The sequence below is a fragment of the Nicotiana tomentosiformis genome, chromosome 9, assembly GCF_000390325.3.
Source record: "Nicotiana tomentosiformis chromosome 9, ASM39032v3, whole genome shotgun sequence".
NCBI classification, from domain to species: domain Eukaryota; kingdom Viridiplantae; phylum Streptophyta; class Magnoliopsida; order Solanales; family Solanaceae; genus Nicotiana; species Nicotiana tomentosiformis.
In genome coordinates, this window is record NC_090820.1 from 59,303,172 (window position 1) to 59,319,537 (window position 16,366).

The following is a 16,366-nucleotide window of genomic DNA, read 5'->3' on the forward strand; positions in this document are numbered from 1 at the left end:
CAACCAACTGCTGATTACTTAGCCATCGCCATTGCTGTACCTTAGATACAAGCGAAGACATTCCAGATCACCAACAACATACTGCATCTGCTGCAAAATAAGGGACTGTTCTCCGGGTCATACATCACAACAACATCTGAAGAATTTTCTATCAATATGTGTGACCCAAAGACAGCCGAATGTGACTCCTGAAGCCATCAAGCTGTTACTGTTTCCATTCTCTATGACTGGAGAGGCTCAAACTTGGCTGAATTCACTCCCAATAAACTCCATTGCCACTTGGGAAGAATTAGTCAAACAGTTCTTAAACAAGTTTTATTCTCCCAACAAGACTGCAAGGTAGATTGATGAGATATTGCAGTTCAGGCAGAAACCAACTGAGTCCTTGCAAGAAACCTAGGAGAGGTTTAAGGGTATGCTAGTGAAGTGTCCACACCATGGCATTCCAGATCAGATGCTGGGACAGAGATTCTACATGAGTTTAGCAGATAGTTTGAAGGCCAATGTAGATTCTTCAGCTGGGGGTGCATTTTTGAGCAAGACATTCACAGAGTACAAGATTCTTCTTGACAAGATGGCTCAAAATTCAGGCTGGATGGCTAGAGGTACGACACTTACACCAATAGTGCATTATGTTGCTCTTGACCCAAACAATTCTCATGCAGAGAACATAGCCACTCTAATGACTCATATGAGCATACTGACAAAGAAGATTGATGAGATGGGTACAAAGCAAGTGCACATTGTTGATACAACGAATGGAGGATTGTACACTCCTTGCATAAACCAGTCATATGTGTGCTCGTGGAGTGGAGAGAATGACAATCAGGGCTTCAGAGAAGACATGAATTATGTCAATAATTTTGGAGGTCAGAGGCAAGGTGTGCAACAATGGGGACCAACACCAAACCAGTAGTACAGACCCAACCTGCCACAACACAACCCTAATTCTGGAGGCGTATGACCACAAGGTCAAGTTGTGCCTTATCAAAGGCAGCAGGGCTATAATCAGCAGCACCAGCAATAGTTGGCCTACCAACCACCTCATCAACAATAGGACAACAATATGGTAGAAATCAGGGGTATGCTGTAACAACTCATTGGAACAAATGGTAAGATGCAAGAAAAGTTAGCAGCACGTTATTCAGCAATCAAAGGCATTGAAACTCAACTGGGACAGCTGTCTATGGCCTTGAACAATCGCCCCCAAGGAACATTTCCTACAGATACAAATATTAACCCAAAGGAACAGAACCCAAATCAGCTAATGGCAGTGAGTCTCAAGAATGGAGGTGATTTAGACAGAGAGCAATATTTATGCAATAGAGGATGAGTAATGGTTTAAGTGTGGCAGTGAGTCTCAAGAATGGAAGAGATTTAGACAGAGAGCAATATTTATGCAATAGAGGACGAGTAATGGTTCAAGAATCGGGGACGAGTAATGGTTTAAGTGTGGGGTGTTGATAGTAGGCTATATTTATGCAATTTAGACACTACTTATACTCTAATTTAGCCGCACTTTATTGATATTTGAATGCTAAAAGATAACAAAATGCTCTAATTAAGAATTTGATGCTTTGCAGGAGCTACTCCGAGCTAGGAGGGAGCTAACGAGTGTTTTGGAGTCAACATGGAATGTGAAAGGGCAATCGAAGGTTAGCCCGGTAGAAAATGAGCGAGAAAAGCAAGCGAAATGACCCCTCCAGGTGCGCGGCCGCGGAGTGGGCCGCGAACTAGTCCGAGAACTCAAGGCAGTAAGGCAGTCCAAATCCGCGATCGCGGACGGGCGGACGAAAGCCAAACACGCAGGGATGAGTCAAGAAAATGCTTGAAAACTCGATTCATAAGATCCATGAAAGCTGTCAGGGCATTTGTTAGCCCAAAAGATATTACCAGAAATTCAAAGTGCCCATACCGGGTCCTAAAAGTTCTCAAAATATCTTGCTCCCTGATCTTCAATTGGTGATACACGGATCTTAAATCAATCTTGGAGAAATTCGATCACGCCCAACTATGCCTTGTAAAAAGGACTACGCGGTCGCTGCAAATATAACACGGTTCAAGTCCGAAGTCAAATCCCACAGGGAACTAACCTATTTACTACAACCTTAAATAATGCTAATGATGAGCTCAGACAACTTTCGGATGCAAGAGTTTTATGAATAATCAGTGGAATTTATTTAGCCAAGGAAAAATGACAATAAAATTAGCAATAATCAAGGCTAAAATTAAATTCAAGGGTAAAAGGATCTAGGGCTATTGATTTCCCCAATTGTCGGATTAATTCTCAACTCTTTAGCTATAATCTCGCCGTAATACTCTATGAGGATTATGAGTTCCGGGCTACCGTAATTACCTTTCGATCAATTACGATAATTTACTAGAAGCAGAATTACTCTAGTTAACAATTTATGCAACTCAGAATTATCCCACCAAATTTTTCGTTATTTCTAACCCCACTTTTAAATTCAAGTAATTAATCTCTTAACTTCCCCAAAAGTGGTATTGTTCAACAACAATCTAACCAAATATTCTTTCTCAAGCAACACAAGGTGAATAGACACGATTAATTGAGGGACCTTTCAATTAACCACAATACAATACGTAATTGAATAATCATAGAACAAACACGGCTCAATTATAACAAAATAGAGTCAAGACTTCATCCAACAATTAGTTCCATCAACCCTAGATAATAGATTTAGCTACTCATACTAATGGAAAACAAATCACTAAAATAATTCATACTCAACAAATAGAAGTATAAAGAAGAAGTCGGGAGGACCATGCCGGTCATCTCCGGGCGGTTCTACAGACCCTATATCAACACAGGTTGTATGCAAAGTTTTAGAAATGTGAATTTTGTGTTGAATCTATTATATTGTTGATACATGTCGTCTCTAGAGAAGGAATTAAGGTTGATCCTCAGAAGATTGCAGCTGTGAAGAATTGGCCTAGACCTACAATTCCAATAGAAATTCATAGTTTCTTGGGCTTAGCTGGATATTACAGAAAGTTTGTGGAGGGGTTCTCTTCTCTTGCCTCTCCGTTAACTAAATTGATGCAGAAGGCGGTTAAGTTCCAATGGTCAGATTCTTGTGAAAGAAGCTTCCAAGAGTTGAAATCAAGATTGATTACGACAGCGGTATTGACCCTACCAGAGGGTACATGTGGGTTTGTGGTATATTGTGATGCTTCAAGAATCGGACATGTATGTGTATTAATGCAACATGGAAAGGTGATAGCCTATGCTTCTAGGCAACTCAAGAATTATGAAAAGATCTATCCAACATATAACTTAGAGCTTTCGGCAGTGGTATTTGCATTATAGATTTGGTGTCATTATCTGTATGGGGTCCATGTGGATATATTCACGGACCATAAGAGTCTTCAATATATTTTAAAATAGAAGGAATTGAATTTGCGGCAAAGAAGATGGCTTGAATTACTCAAGGATTACGACATCGATATTCTATATCATCCGGGGAAGGCTAATATTGTAGCAGCTGCTCTTAGTCGGAAATATATGGGTAGTTTGGCTCACTTGGAGGCACATCAAGGGTCGTTGGCCAAGGAGGTTCATCGGTTGGCTAGTTTGGGAGTTCGTCTTACGGATTCTAGTGAAGGAGGAGTGATTGTGCAAAATAGGGCTGAATCATCGCTTCTTGTGGAAGTCAAGGAAAAGCAATACAATGATCCATTGTTAGTACAATTGAAGGAGGGGATTCATAAACACAAGACCATGGCCTTTTCTCTTGGTATGGATGATGGTACACTAAGGTACCAAGGGCGACTATGTGTTCCGAATGTAGATGGTCTCCGGGAAAGAATAATGACCGAGGCTCACACTTCTTGGTATTCCATGCACCCGAATTCTACAAAGATGTATCATGATATTAAGAAGGTCTATTGGTGGAATGATATGAAGAGGAACGTAGCAGACTTTGTGGAAAGATGTCCAAATTGTCAGCAAGTGAAGGCCGAACACCACAGGCCGGGTGGGTTGGTTTAGAACATAGAAATTCCGATGTGGAAATGGGAGATGATCAATATGGACTTTGTGGTAAGACTACCTCGCACTCCTCGCAAGTTCGACTCGATTTTGGTAGTTGTGGACCGACTCACGAATACAGCACACTTCTTACCTGTTAAGGCTACCGACACAGCAGATGTTACACCCCATATTTCGTACGTGAAAGTACGCCATCAATAAATTAATGGAAATTCATGGAATGAGATTATTTTGAGATTATAAGCATTATGCTAATTCAAACAAATGATGAGTAAATTCATAAAGGTGAGCGGGGAAGCAAGTCAAAGAAGATGAATTTTCGTCCAAGTTTGAATTTTGGGATAAAATACGGCCCGAGCTAAAATACCCAGTATATATGGACTAGTGTCATACAAGGTACCACATGGCCATAATAGTAAGGTGTATAAAGTGTATTAAAAGTAAGTAGTATTTGAAGTAAATTGAGATAATTCTTAATTATGTGGATATTGGGTTAACTGTGAATTTTTGGTGGAAGATTAACCATGTAATTAAGGAAATAGGTGGATAAAATTTGGATAGGCTTAAACCCACCAAAATGTGGCAGTAATCCACTACACTTGCCATATGACTCATAGTCATTCATGACTCTTACGCAAGGTTAGATGAGGCACCAGGTGCCTGTCTCGCCCCTAGGTTCGGGGCGTGACAGCAAAACAATTTGCTTAGCTGTATATCAAGGAAATAGTCAGGTTGCATGGCACTCCAGTTTCTATTATCTCAGATCAAGGGGCACAGTTCACGACTAATATTTGGAAGAAGTTTTAGAAAGGTTTGGGCACTCAGGTGAATCTTAGTACAACCTTTCACCAGCAGACCGACGGGCAGGCAGAGCGGACTATTCAGGCGCTTTGGGATATGTTGTGAGCTTGTGTTCTTGACTTCAGGGGTAGCTGGGATGATCATTTTCCGCTCATAAAATTTGCCTACAATAACAGTAATCATGCTAGCATTCAGATAGCACCATTCGAGGCTTTATATGATAGGAGATGTAGATCTCCCATTAGGTGGTTCGAGGTTGGGGAATGTATCATTCGTACAATTGATGTTAAGGGTGTTCCCTTTTTGTGATATACTGCCTGTGAGGCCCTGATTGCCGTTGTTTTTATGTTGTGTTACGTCATTGGTTCATCTAAATGCTGCTAGGATTGGTTTCTAGGATTCTCTAACAGGTGGATAGGCCCAGTTATAGGGAAAACTCTGGCGAAACATTTGGACGAATGATCATAAGTGGGGGAGGATGTAAGGCCCCGTAAAAGTTTACCTAAAACTCGGGGTTTCGTGGTGCCGAAGTAGTGTAGGAATCGTGTTACGGACTATAGCATTTTTGCAGTCCACTATGCAACCGCAGAATCACTTTGCGGGTCGCAGATCGGCCGCAGAGTGAAGCAGAAACTTGAGATTAATTTTGAGGACCCTTATGCGGTCCATTATGCAGCCGCATAATCGTTTTACAGGCCGCAGATCCCATCGCAGAATCAACATGAGAAATTTTGGAAGGAGGTTCTGCGGTCCATTATGCGACCGCAGAATTGGTCTTCGGACCGCATACCTATCGCAGAGTGAAGAAGAAATGCCCAAATTTGGAGGGCATATGCGACCACAGATCTGTGTCGGGGCTTCATTTCTTTCTAATATTTTACCTGAACCCCATTTCGTTTATCTAGCCTAAAGGTTCATTTTTGGGGGATCACTGGTCATTTTAGAGAGATGAGATAACTATTCTAGAGAGAGGAAAGGGAGGGTTAAGGATGTCACTACTCGACCTTGATCGAACCTTGGGATTTCAAAAATGGTCTATGGCATATGTTTTAACGAAATAGGGTCGGGTTTGAAAACCCCAAAAATGAAGCCAGGGATTGGATCTGCGATCGCATAATGGATATGAGGTCCGCATATCGGCCGCATATATTGCTGCAAAAAACTAGGAAGAAAAACTACCTGGGTCTGCGGTCACTATGCAGCCCGCAGACCTGTTTTGCGTTGCATAACACGCCGCAGAACCTCCGTCCGCAACAACTACATGGCTGATTGTGCGATAAAAGTGCGGCCCGCAAAATAGTTGTGCGGTCGAATAACTGGCCACGAAATTGACATAAAAAATGGCCCAAACAGCTGCTTCACTCTGCGGACCGCAGAGTGATTATGCGGCCGCATAATGGGCCGTAAAAATTCCCAATCCTGCAAAATATTTTCCTTCAACTCCCCAGCGCACTGTTATTAACCTCTATGACTACCCCGACATTTTTGGAAAAATTTCACGGGGCCTTAAAGTGAGTGTATGTCTCGGGGTGAGACGGCTTAGCCGGTCGGGCTGAGATTGGACTTCATGCTAAAATACTATGGTGTATCGGTGCTAAAGATCTCCCAACTTAAATTACTGAAACTTACTTGAAATTTACATTTCCTTAACTTGACACCTTGATACTGTTTGAGTTTCTTATTGATTTCATGTTTTATTCTCTATTTACTGTTTCTCGTTCTATTGAGAGGGTATTTAGTTTTACATACTAGTACATCTTTAATGAATGCAGGTAGTTCCATAGCAGGTGGTATTGATCAGTGATAGCAGCACACCCTCTCCTCAGCTGACTTGGGGAGCCCCATTTCATTTCGGGGTCCTGTATCTCTTGTCCTTTGTACATAGCATTTTGAGGTATAGCCGGGGCCTTGTTGTCGGCACTGTCATATCACTCTTTTGTTCCTGTTAGAGGCTCCGTAGACATAGTGTGGGTTGTATTTATTTTTGGGAAGGCTAAACTAAAAATGGTGTAATCGTATCATCTGTTCCACTTTAACGATGATTGTACAATGTATTATTTTGGAGACTTGTTAATGACGTAACCTATGGAAATGAACTGGTGTTATTCACATGACCTCTTACTATCTAATTAATGAAATGCATTCTTCTCTTTATTCATGGGTGAGTTGGGTAGAAGGATTGTAAAGGCTTGCTTTACCGGGGTATCTCGGTTGAGTGCCGGTAGCGCTCCCTGAGGTCGGGGCATGATAGTGCAGTCATGAGGTATTAATGGTATTGGCATGCGAATTGTCCACGCAACACGTGAGTTGTCCGTGCGGTTGTTATTTGTAATGTGGGCACAAGATGCCATGTGATTAGGGTTTGTGATTTGGGACCCGTGATTTGTGATTATGAGGTGGTACCTCGGGGAATTTCTGGTATAAACCTTTTTAACAAACGATTGTTTTATTGGGTTGTTACTTGTTTTTCCTTACTTGGTTTCACCGGACTCTAACTGTATTCTGCTTACCTTACGACATTATTACCTATTGCTCCTTTTTGTTAATTGTTGTTTGTAGTTCATAATGTAAGTACTGTAACATTATCCTTACCATGTTTAGCGTTATATTGTTCCCTGTTAGTTTTATATTCACACTTGTACATGTTAATATGTATAGTAGGTGTCTTGACTATTCCTTGTCACTATTCCACTGAGGTTAGTCTTGATACTTACTGGGTACCGCTGTGGTGTACTCATGCTACACATGCTACACATTTTTGTGCAGATCCAAGTACCTCGGAGCTTGATGATCATTAGATAGTTGATCGAGTATTGATGTGGCGATTTTAAGGTATACCTGTCATCGCGTCCGCAGGCCTCAAAGTCACCTTCTGAAATTTTACATTTTACAGTTTATTTCTATTTCGGAATAGTTGTACTTAGATATTTTCTAGTAACTCAATAGAGCATATGACTTGTACTACCGGTTTTGTAATATTGTACATCTATTGAATGTTGCTGGTTTTGTATAGGAAATTTTCGGTTCTGGTTTAATGATTAACTGGTTTAAATATGTTATATAACTCACTATGTGTAAGGCTTACCTAGTCTTAGAGACTAGGTGCCATCACGACTTCTGATGAGAGATTTTAGGTCGTAACAATAATACATTATATGAAGCTACTCAAAGTCTCAAACCACCGAACGAAATGCTAAAGATCTAAATGACTGGTTGGGTCACCACGTTCTCCCCCACTTAAACATACGTTCATCCTCGAATGTGCCAAAAGTTATTCAAAGGTCATCAAATCATTATATATGGAGCGTAGGAAGAAAGCCTGAACTGGCCAAGAAGACAATGCCACCCCACCCCTGACTACTAAACTGCCTGATTCTACTACACCTGATTGGACTACACCTGTCCTTACACCTACTGAGGGTGCAACGATCCCTCCAACTGATATTCCAGTTCTACCTCTAGCCCCAACTTCCAGTCCCGGTGTATCTGATGGGGATCTTTGGGGAGCCATACAGATGTTGGCTTCCCAGGCCCAGAGATCAAATGTTGCACCCACTTCTTTTAGTCAGCCAGGCGATTCCACTAGTTCCAGGGTGAACAGAATTCTCTAGTTGGACCCTCTAGTGTTGACGAGATGTAGAAAATCCTCCGAGTTATGCGTTCTACTGAGATGGAGATAATGGAGTTGGCCTCCTACTTCCTAAAGGGGGCGGCCTATTCTTGGTTTGATATGTGGGATGACTCCCGTGAGGAGGGGAGCCCTCCGGCGAGGTGGAGTGAGTTTGCGCCGATGATTTCATTGATCATTTCATGCATGTCGAGACTAAGGCAGCCCGTGTCGCAGAGTTTGAGAGCCTGAAACAAGGTAGCATGAGTGTGTGGGAGTATCATTTAAGATTCACGCGCCTGTCCAAATATGCCATCTACATGATGCCCACTATGGAGGCTAGAGTGCGCCTTGAATTCTGATATGAAATATGGTAAGATGGTGGCATTTTCTCAACCCACAGACACCCGCAAATTGAAGAATAGAATGGAGCGTGAGAGCAGCAGTAAGCCCCAGTCCGCGGGGAACTTTGGTGGTGGTGGTGGTAAGTCAGCATTTAGGGAAGGGTCATCAGGGCCATCCCAGTCTTTTGCTCAGTCTTCAGTCAGTGCACCGCTATCGGGGCCCAGTCGGTAGCAGGGGAGCCATTTTAGGCCCAGCCAGGGCAACAGGGGATCCTAGCAGCACGGTCGGTCTGGTGGGAGAATTCAGCAGTAGCGGAGGCCCCATGCCTTAGGTGGGGGAAGATGCACTTTTGGGCCTGCTTCATGGACCAACCCATATGTTATAGTGTGGTATGAGGGGTCACATTCAGAGGGATTGCCGTTCGTCTCACCACAGCATGGGCAGGGGTGCAACATAGCCAGTCTGTTCTACAGCTACTATATTCGTAGCATCTCCTCCAGCTCGAGGCACCCCAGCACCCGCAGGACGTGGTGCAGCTAAGGATGGCGCACATAGTTCGGGAGGACCCAACCATTTCTATGCCATGAAGGGTGGCCAGAGTTCAGAGGATTCTCCAGATGTTGTCACAGGTACATTGACTGTCCAATCTCATGATGTGTATGCTCTTATTGATCCTAGTTCCACTTTGTCCTATATCACTCCTTATGTTGCTATGGAATTTAGGATAGAACCGGAACAGCTCCATGAGTCGTTCTCTGTATCTACTCTGGTTGGTGAGTCTATTGTGGCCGCACGAGTTTATAGGGATTGTGTTGTCATGGTGCATGGTCGGGACTTCGTTGCCGATCTCATTGACTTGGGGATGGTTGATTTTGATGTAATAAAGGGGATTGATTGGCTTTATTCATGTTTTTCCAAGCTTTATTGTCGAACCAGAACCGTTAGGTTTGAATTTCCAAATGAATCAGTGATTGAATGGAAGGGGATGATGTGGTACCGAAGGGTAGGTTTATTTCATACCTTAAGGCCACAAAGATGATTAACAAGGGATGTATTTACCATTTGGTCTGGGTTACGGACACTGATGTTGAGGCACCTTCACTTGAGTCTGTGTCGGCTGTGAATGAATTTTCTGAGGTCTTTCCGGATGAGCTCCATAGGATCCCCACCAGATAGGTAGATTGATTTCGGGATTGATGTGATGCTGGGCATGCAACCTATTTTTATTGCACCCTACAGAATGGCAACAACAGAATTGAAGGAGCTAAAAGAAAAATTGAAGGATTTGTTAGAGAAGGGTTTCATTCGGCCGAGTGTGTCGCCTTGGGGCACACTGGTCCTCTTTGTAAGAGAGAAAGATGAGTCATTAAGGATGTGTATTGACTATCGACAGCTCAACAAGGTCACGATCAAGAATAAGTACCCACTGTTAAGGATTGATGATTTGTCTGACCAATTGCGGGTGCTAAGTATTTTTCCAAGGTTGATTTAAAATCTGGGTATCACCAATTGAAGATCAGGGAGCAAGATATTCTGAGAACAACTTTTAAGACCCGATATGGACACTTTTAATTTCTGTTAATGTCTTTTGGGCTAACAAATGCCCCGGCAACTTTCATGAACCTTATGAATCGAGTCTTCAATCCTTTTCTTGACTCCTTTGTGATAGTGTTCATTGACGATATTCTGGTATACCCACTCCTTCGGGCCATTTCTACAGACTCTGTATCAATACAAGTTGTATGCAAAGTTTTCGAAATGGGATTTTTTGCTTGAATCTGTTACATTCTTGGGTCATGTCGTCTCAAGAGAAGGAACTAAGGTTTATCCTCAGAAGATTGCAGCTGTGAAGAATTGGCCTAGACCTATAACTCCAACAGAGATTCGCAGTTTCTTGGGCTTAGCTAGAGGTATTACAGAAAATTTGTGGAGGGGTTCTCCACTCTTGCCTCTCCATTGACTAAATTGATGCAGAAGACGATTAAGATCCAATGGTCAGATGCTTGTGAAAGGAGATTCCAAGAGTTGAAATCAAGATTAACTATGGCACCGGTGTTGACCCTACCAGCGGGTACATGTGGGTTTGTGGTATATTGTGATGCTTCAAAAATCGGACTTGGGTGTGTATTAATGCAACATGGAAATGTATTAGCTTATGCTTCAACTCAAGAATCATGAAAAGAACTATCCAACACATGACTTAGAGCTTGCGGCGGTGGTATTTGCATCGAAAATTTGGCGTCATTATCTGTATGGGGTCCATGTGGATATATTCACTAACCATTAGAGCCTTCAATATATTTTCAAACAAAAGGAATTGAATCTGAGGTAGAGAAGATGACTTGAGTTACTCAAGGATTACGACATCGATATCCTATATCATCCGGGGAAGGCTAATGTTGTGGCGAATGTTCTTAGCCAGAAATCTATGGGTAGTTTGGCTCACTTGGAGGCATATCAAAGGCCGTTGGCCAAGGAGGTTCATCGGTTGGCTAGTTTGGGAGTTTGTCTTGCGGACTCTAGTGAAGGAGGGGTGATTGTGCAAAATAGGGCTGAATCGTCACTTGTGGAGGAAGTCAAGTAGAAGCAATACAATGATCCATTGTTGGTACAATTGAAGGCGGGGATTCATAAACATAAGACCATGGCCTTTTCACTTGGCGTGGATGATAGTATACTAAGGTACCAAGGGCGACTATGTGTTCCAAATGTGGATGGTCTCCGAGAAAGAATCATGACCGAGGCTCACACTTCTAGGTATTCCGTGCACCCGGGCTCTACAAGATGTATCATGATCTTAGGGAAGTCTACTGGTGGAATGATATGAAGAGGAATGTAGCAAAATTTGTGGCAAGATGTCCAAATTGTCAGCAAGTGAAGGCCGAGCACCAAAGGCCTGGTGGGTTGGCATATAACATAGAAATTCCAATGTAGAAGGGGGAGATGATCAATAGGACTTTGTGGGGGGACTACCTCGCACGCCTCGCATGTTCGACTCGATTTGGGTGATTGTGGATCGACTCACAAAATCAGCACACTTTTTACCTGTTAAGGCTACCGACACAGCAGAACAGTATATTGAGTTGTATATCAATGAAATCGTCAGGCTGCATGGCATTCCAGTTTCCATCATTTATGATGGGGGAGCACAATTCACAGCTAACCTTTGGAGGAAATTTCAGCAAGGGTTGGGTAATCAGGTAAATCTTAGTGCAACTTTCCATCCACAGACCGATGGGCAAGCAGAGCGAACTATTCAGACGCTTGAGGATATATTGCGCGCTTGTGTTCTTGACTTCAAGGGTAGCTCAGATGATCATTTGCCACTCGTAGAGTTTGCCTACAACAACAACTATCATGCTAGCATTCAGATGGCACCGTTCGAGGCTTTATATGGTAGGAGATGTAGATCTCCCATTGGATGGTTCGAGATTGGGGAAGCGGAGTTGATAGGGCCAGACCTCGTGCATCAGGCTATAGAGAAGGTTAAGATTATTACAGAACGGTTGAGAATTGCCCAGAGTCGTCAGAAGTCCTATTCGGATATACGTCATAGGGATTTGGAGTTCCAAAAGGATGATTGGGTATTCATGAAGGTTTCCCCCATGAAGGGGGTAATGCGGTTTTGTAAGAAGGGTAAATTGAGTGCAAGGTATGTCGGGTCGTACATAATTATTTAGGGGATCGGTCAGGTGGCTTACAAGCTAGAACTACCTCCAGAGATGTCTTTAGTGCACCCGGTGTTCCACGTATCCATGTTGAAGAAGGTGGTTGGAGACCCGTCGCTTAATGTTCCGGTTGAGACTATCGAGGATAATGAAGAATTGACTTATGAAGAATTCCAGTTTCCATTCTTGATAGGCAAGTTCGAAAGTTGAGGAACAAAGAGATTGCCTCCGTGAAAACACTATGGCAGAACCAGCAGGTTGAAGAGGCCACCCAGAAGGCCGAAAAAGAGATGAAGAAGAAGTACCCTAATCTATTTGATTAGCTATGTAATTGTATCCATGATGTTAAGAGCTAATTTTCTGAAAATTATGATTTCCCCCAGCTTATGTTAAGGATACTCCCTCTTCGTAATGCAGTGTTTATGGTGTTGTTGTCGGTTGTTACATCTCGTATTTTTCGTACGTTAAAGTTTCATTGTAAGTTAATCGACGTAGACTCGGGGATGAGATTGTTTTCGAGGTTATAAGCATTTATGCTATTTATAACAGGCGATAAGTAAGTGCCGTGAAGGTTAATGGGTAAACGAATCAAAGAAAATGTGTTTCGTTGAAGGTTGTCAATTTGGGATAAAATACGGTCCGAGCTATAATACCCGGTATTTATGGACTAGTGCCATACAAGGTACCACATGACCATGATAGTAGGGTACATAAAGTGATTAAAAGTGAGTAGTATTTTAAGTAATTTGGAATAATTCTTAATTATGTAGATAATTGGGTAATTAATGATTTATGGTGGGGTATTTGCTAATTAGTTATAAATTTTGGATAAGCTTACTCCCCTCCCCCAACGTGGCAGCAAACTATCCCAAATTACTGACTCTTAAACTCATGTAACAAGGTGGCACGTTTAGGGAAAGTTAGTGGCCAAGTCACCATCCAAAGTGGGGCCCACAACCTATAATTTAAAGAAACCTTCTTATCTCATTAATGTTTGATGCTAGGTTTGCTAATTAATGGTTGAAGCTTCAGCAAGAAAAATTCATACCAGACTTTTTAGCATAATAGCAACGGGATTTTGAAATTTTAAGGAAGCCCGGTATAACCTTTCTCAAGAATATCATACGGATATTTCCCTACTTTGATCTTGCCATCACGTGTTTTGTCGCGATTGTCGTGTGTTAAAAAAGTTGTCAAGAGAACCGGCTCAGGTATGTTAAAGCGATCCCTTCTTTCTTTTTGGCAAGATTCATACGATACAAACGAAACGAGCAAACACACAACTTTCATAAATGCCTCTTTTCATAGAAGCACTAGGGGTGCCTATCTTCTTGATTCACCATGGGAATTATTATTATATATTCTGTTCAAGAGTCTTAGAAAAATACGTAGTTGATAAAGTTTATCCGAAAGGCATATTGATCTTATGATATTCCGAGAAATCTTATTAACGTATTTCATTCATTTATACATGTACAATGACCCATGACCATATGGAATTATATACACGTATATTATAGGTATATGGGATATGAGAAAAGGTTACGGCGTTATATACGCACCGCCACCTGATCAGCTGGTATATATATTGATGATTTTGCCCACAGTGGCCGAGATGATATGATGGGATGCCCTCAGAGGCTTGATGATGTTATGGACACCTATACCTATGCATGATATGATATTTATACGCACATGCATGACATTATAAATTTTTCAGGATTCACAAAGTTATTTAGACTCACGGGTGGAATTCTTTACTCCATGTTTCATCTAGGTCTTTATGTACTGATTTTCTTGCCTTACATACTCGGTATACTGACGTCCCTTTTGCCTGGGGACTCTGCGTTTCATGCCCGCAGGTGCAGGTAGACAGGTTGACGGTCCCCCTTTTTTAGGATATTTGATCAGCAAGAGTTGGTGAACTCCACTTGATCTGGAGATGTTACTAGTTTTGATACGCTATTTTTGGTATGTAGATATGGGTACGACGAGCCCAGTCCCATCCTTTATACAGTTGTACACTCTAGTAGAGGTCTGTAGACAGTTATGTATAGTGGATAGTATTTGTCATTGTCATCTTCCAGTCTTGGACGTGTAGTTGTCTATAGTAGCCTTGCCGGCTCGCCCTACCGTATTCTGTATGTATATGTATATATGTCTTTTGGACATGTTTTCCTCACGTATGTCATTCACATAATTCAGCAGTTTATTGACAGATGCTATTCATGACTTACCCTTAATTCATGTTTATATCGTAAATACATGTTTAGGGGTGTTCGATAGGCCGACAAGGACATACAAGTATCCGTATACATGACATATGTCTACAAGCCTCTAAGAGTACATAAATATCATAAAGGTCGGGACAGAGCCCCACCATACTAATCAACACATGTCCTAATCATACTGACCAAATAGCAACTCCGGAGCCAATATAGCGCACAAACACCTTTCGGTGAGCTGATAGCCTACTTAGAGGACTCTCGACCTATCTATAGGGACCTGCGGGCATGAAACGCAGCGTCCCCAGGAAAATGGGACGTCAGTACAAGTATTGTACCGAGTATGTAAGGAATGAAAATCAATAAATAATAGATCATTGATGTCAATACCGGAGTATTCTACGGCTGGGCTCAATGCCCTGGGCTCAATTCCTTTTGTCAATGCCCTGGGATCAATTCCTTCTTTTAAGTTATACCGGAGTATTCTGCGGTTGTATGAATGTCAATATATATGCTGCATGGATAATAATCCAAAATTTTAAGTGCGTTCATAACGTAACTAACTCTAGATCATTGATCGAATACTTCCTTTTGTTCCATCTCAGCTTTCTTTAAACGTAAGCAATTACTTTTCCTGGTCGTTCTACCGCTTATTGCATGAATACTTGGCTTATCTTAGTGCCCACACATATTGGAATTCCGTACAACCCATATGATCTTGAATATCACCTTTTGATTTTTTCTTTCTTCCTCCCGTTCATAGCCACGATAGGGGCCACTTTCTTATGGAGTACATACAATGCCGTTATGAGACTGTTGTTACAAGATCATTTCTTCTTCAACCTACTATGTTTAGATTGAAGCCTTCTTCCTTATTTCCTCAGCTAGTCTTTCATTGTAGTACTTAGGGTGGACCTTCTGACTCTTGTGAAGCCGTGAGCTTATTACATCGCATTCCTAATAGAATTTTTTATGTCCTTCCTCGCCTATAATTATCCGTAGTTAGTTACCTCCACGCCCTTGTACTTGTAGGTTTTCTTCTAAACTTGATATTTTGACAGTTTTCCTGGTGGCATTCTCTTTTATTTCCGTAATACTCGTACGGTACCTTTAACTACCCCAACTCCTATCTAAATATTTCTCAAGGATTCACGATGTCATATCTGCGAGATAGAATTCCCCATGTTGGGGTTCACTATATTTATCTTGCACAATCTATTGATTTGTCTGTGTCCTCTTGTTTAGCCATAACTAGGTTCTTCCTGAATCAACTACTAACTACTCGTTGGCCCATTCTCATATCAATATTTAGCGTAATCTTTCTTGGGTTATTTCCTTTCTCTTAACTTACGTCACACACTGGTTCCTTATCTATCAATAACATCTCGGGTAGGAACCCTTATTTCCTCTCTTTGACGTCGTGCTTGCATAATCTTCTGGAATCATAGCATATCTGTAGGATTTGAATGAGTGCGATCTCATCCCTTTCTCATTTTTTTTTGTCATTCTTCTTTACCATTCCATAGTTACTAGAACCATTTAATTCTGACTTAATGCCGTATCACTTCATATTCTCCCCCCCCCCTTTAGGGGAGTACTAAGATTTAGTGTATCTCTTCATCTTTGGCGTCTTTTCACATCATCGATGACCCTTAATCGCCTTACGGTAATCCTTCTGTACCAAGGATAAAAAAATTCCTTACTCACG

At 41.8% G+C, this 16,366-nt stretch overlaps 1 long non-coding RNA gene across 3 annotated transcripts in view; it reads left to right on the plus strand.

The window, feature by feature from the left end:
- Positions 1 to 7,848, plus strand: part of LOC108944766 (uncharacterized) — a 33,102-nt gene extending 25,254 nt beyond the window's left edge. Inside the window, exon 5 of one of the 3 annotated variants that reach the window (XR_011410827.1) lies at positions 6,586 to 6,888. This is a non-coding gene — a long non-coding RNA (uncharacterized lncRNA). Of the gene's footprint in view, positions 1 to 6,585; positions 6,891 to 7,579 lie in introns of those variants that run through there. The other 2 variants (XR_011410826.1, XR_011410825.1) reach the window with 2 other exon arrangements.
- The last annotated feature ends 8,518 nt before the right edge of the window (positions 7,849 to 16,366 follow it).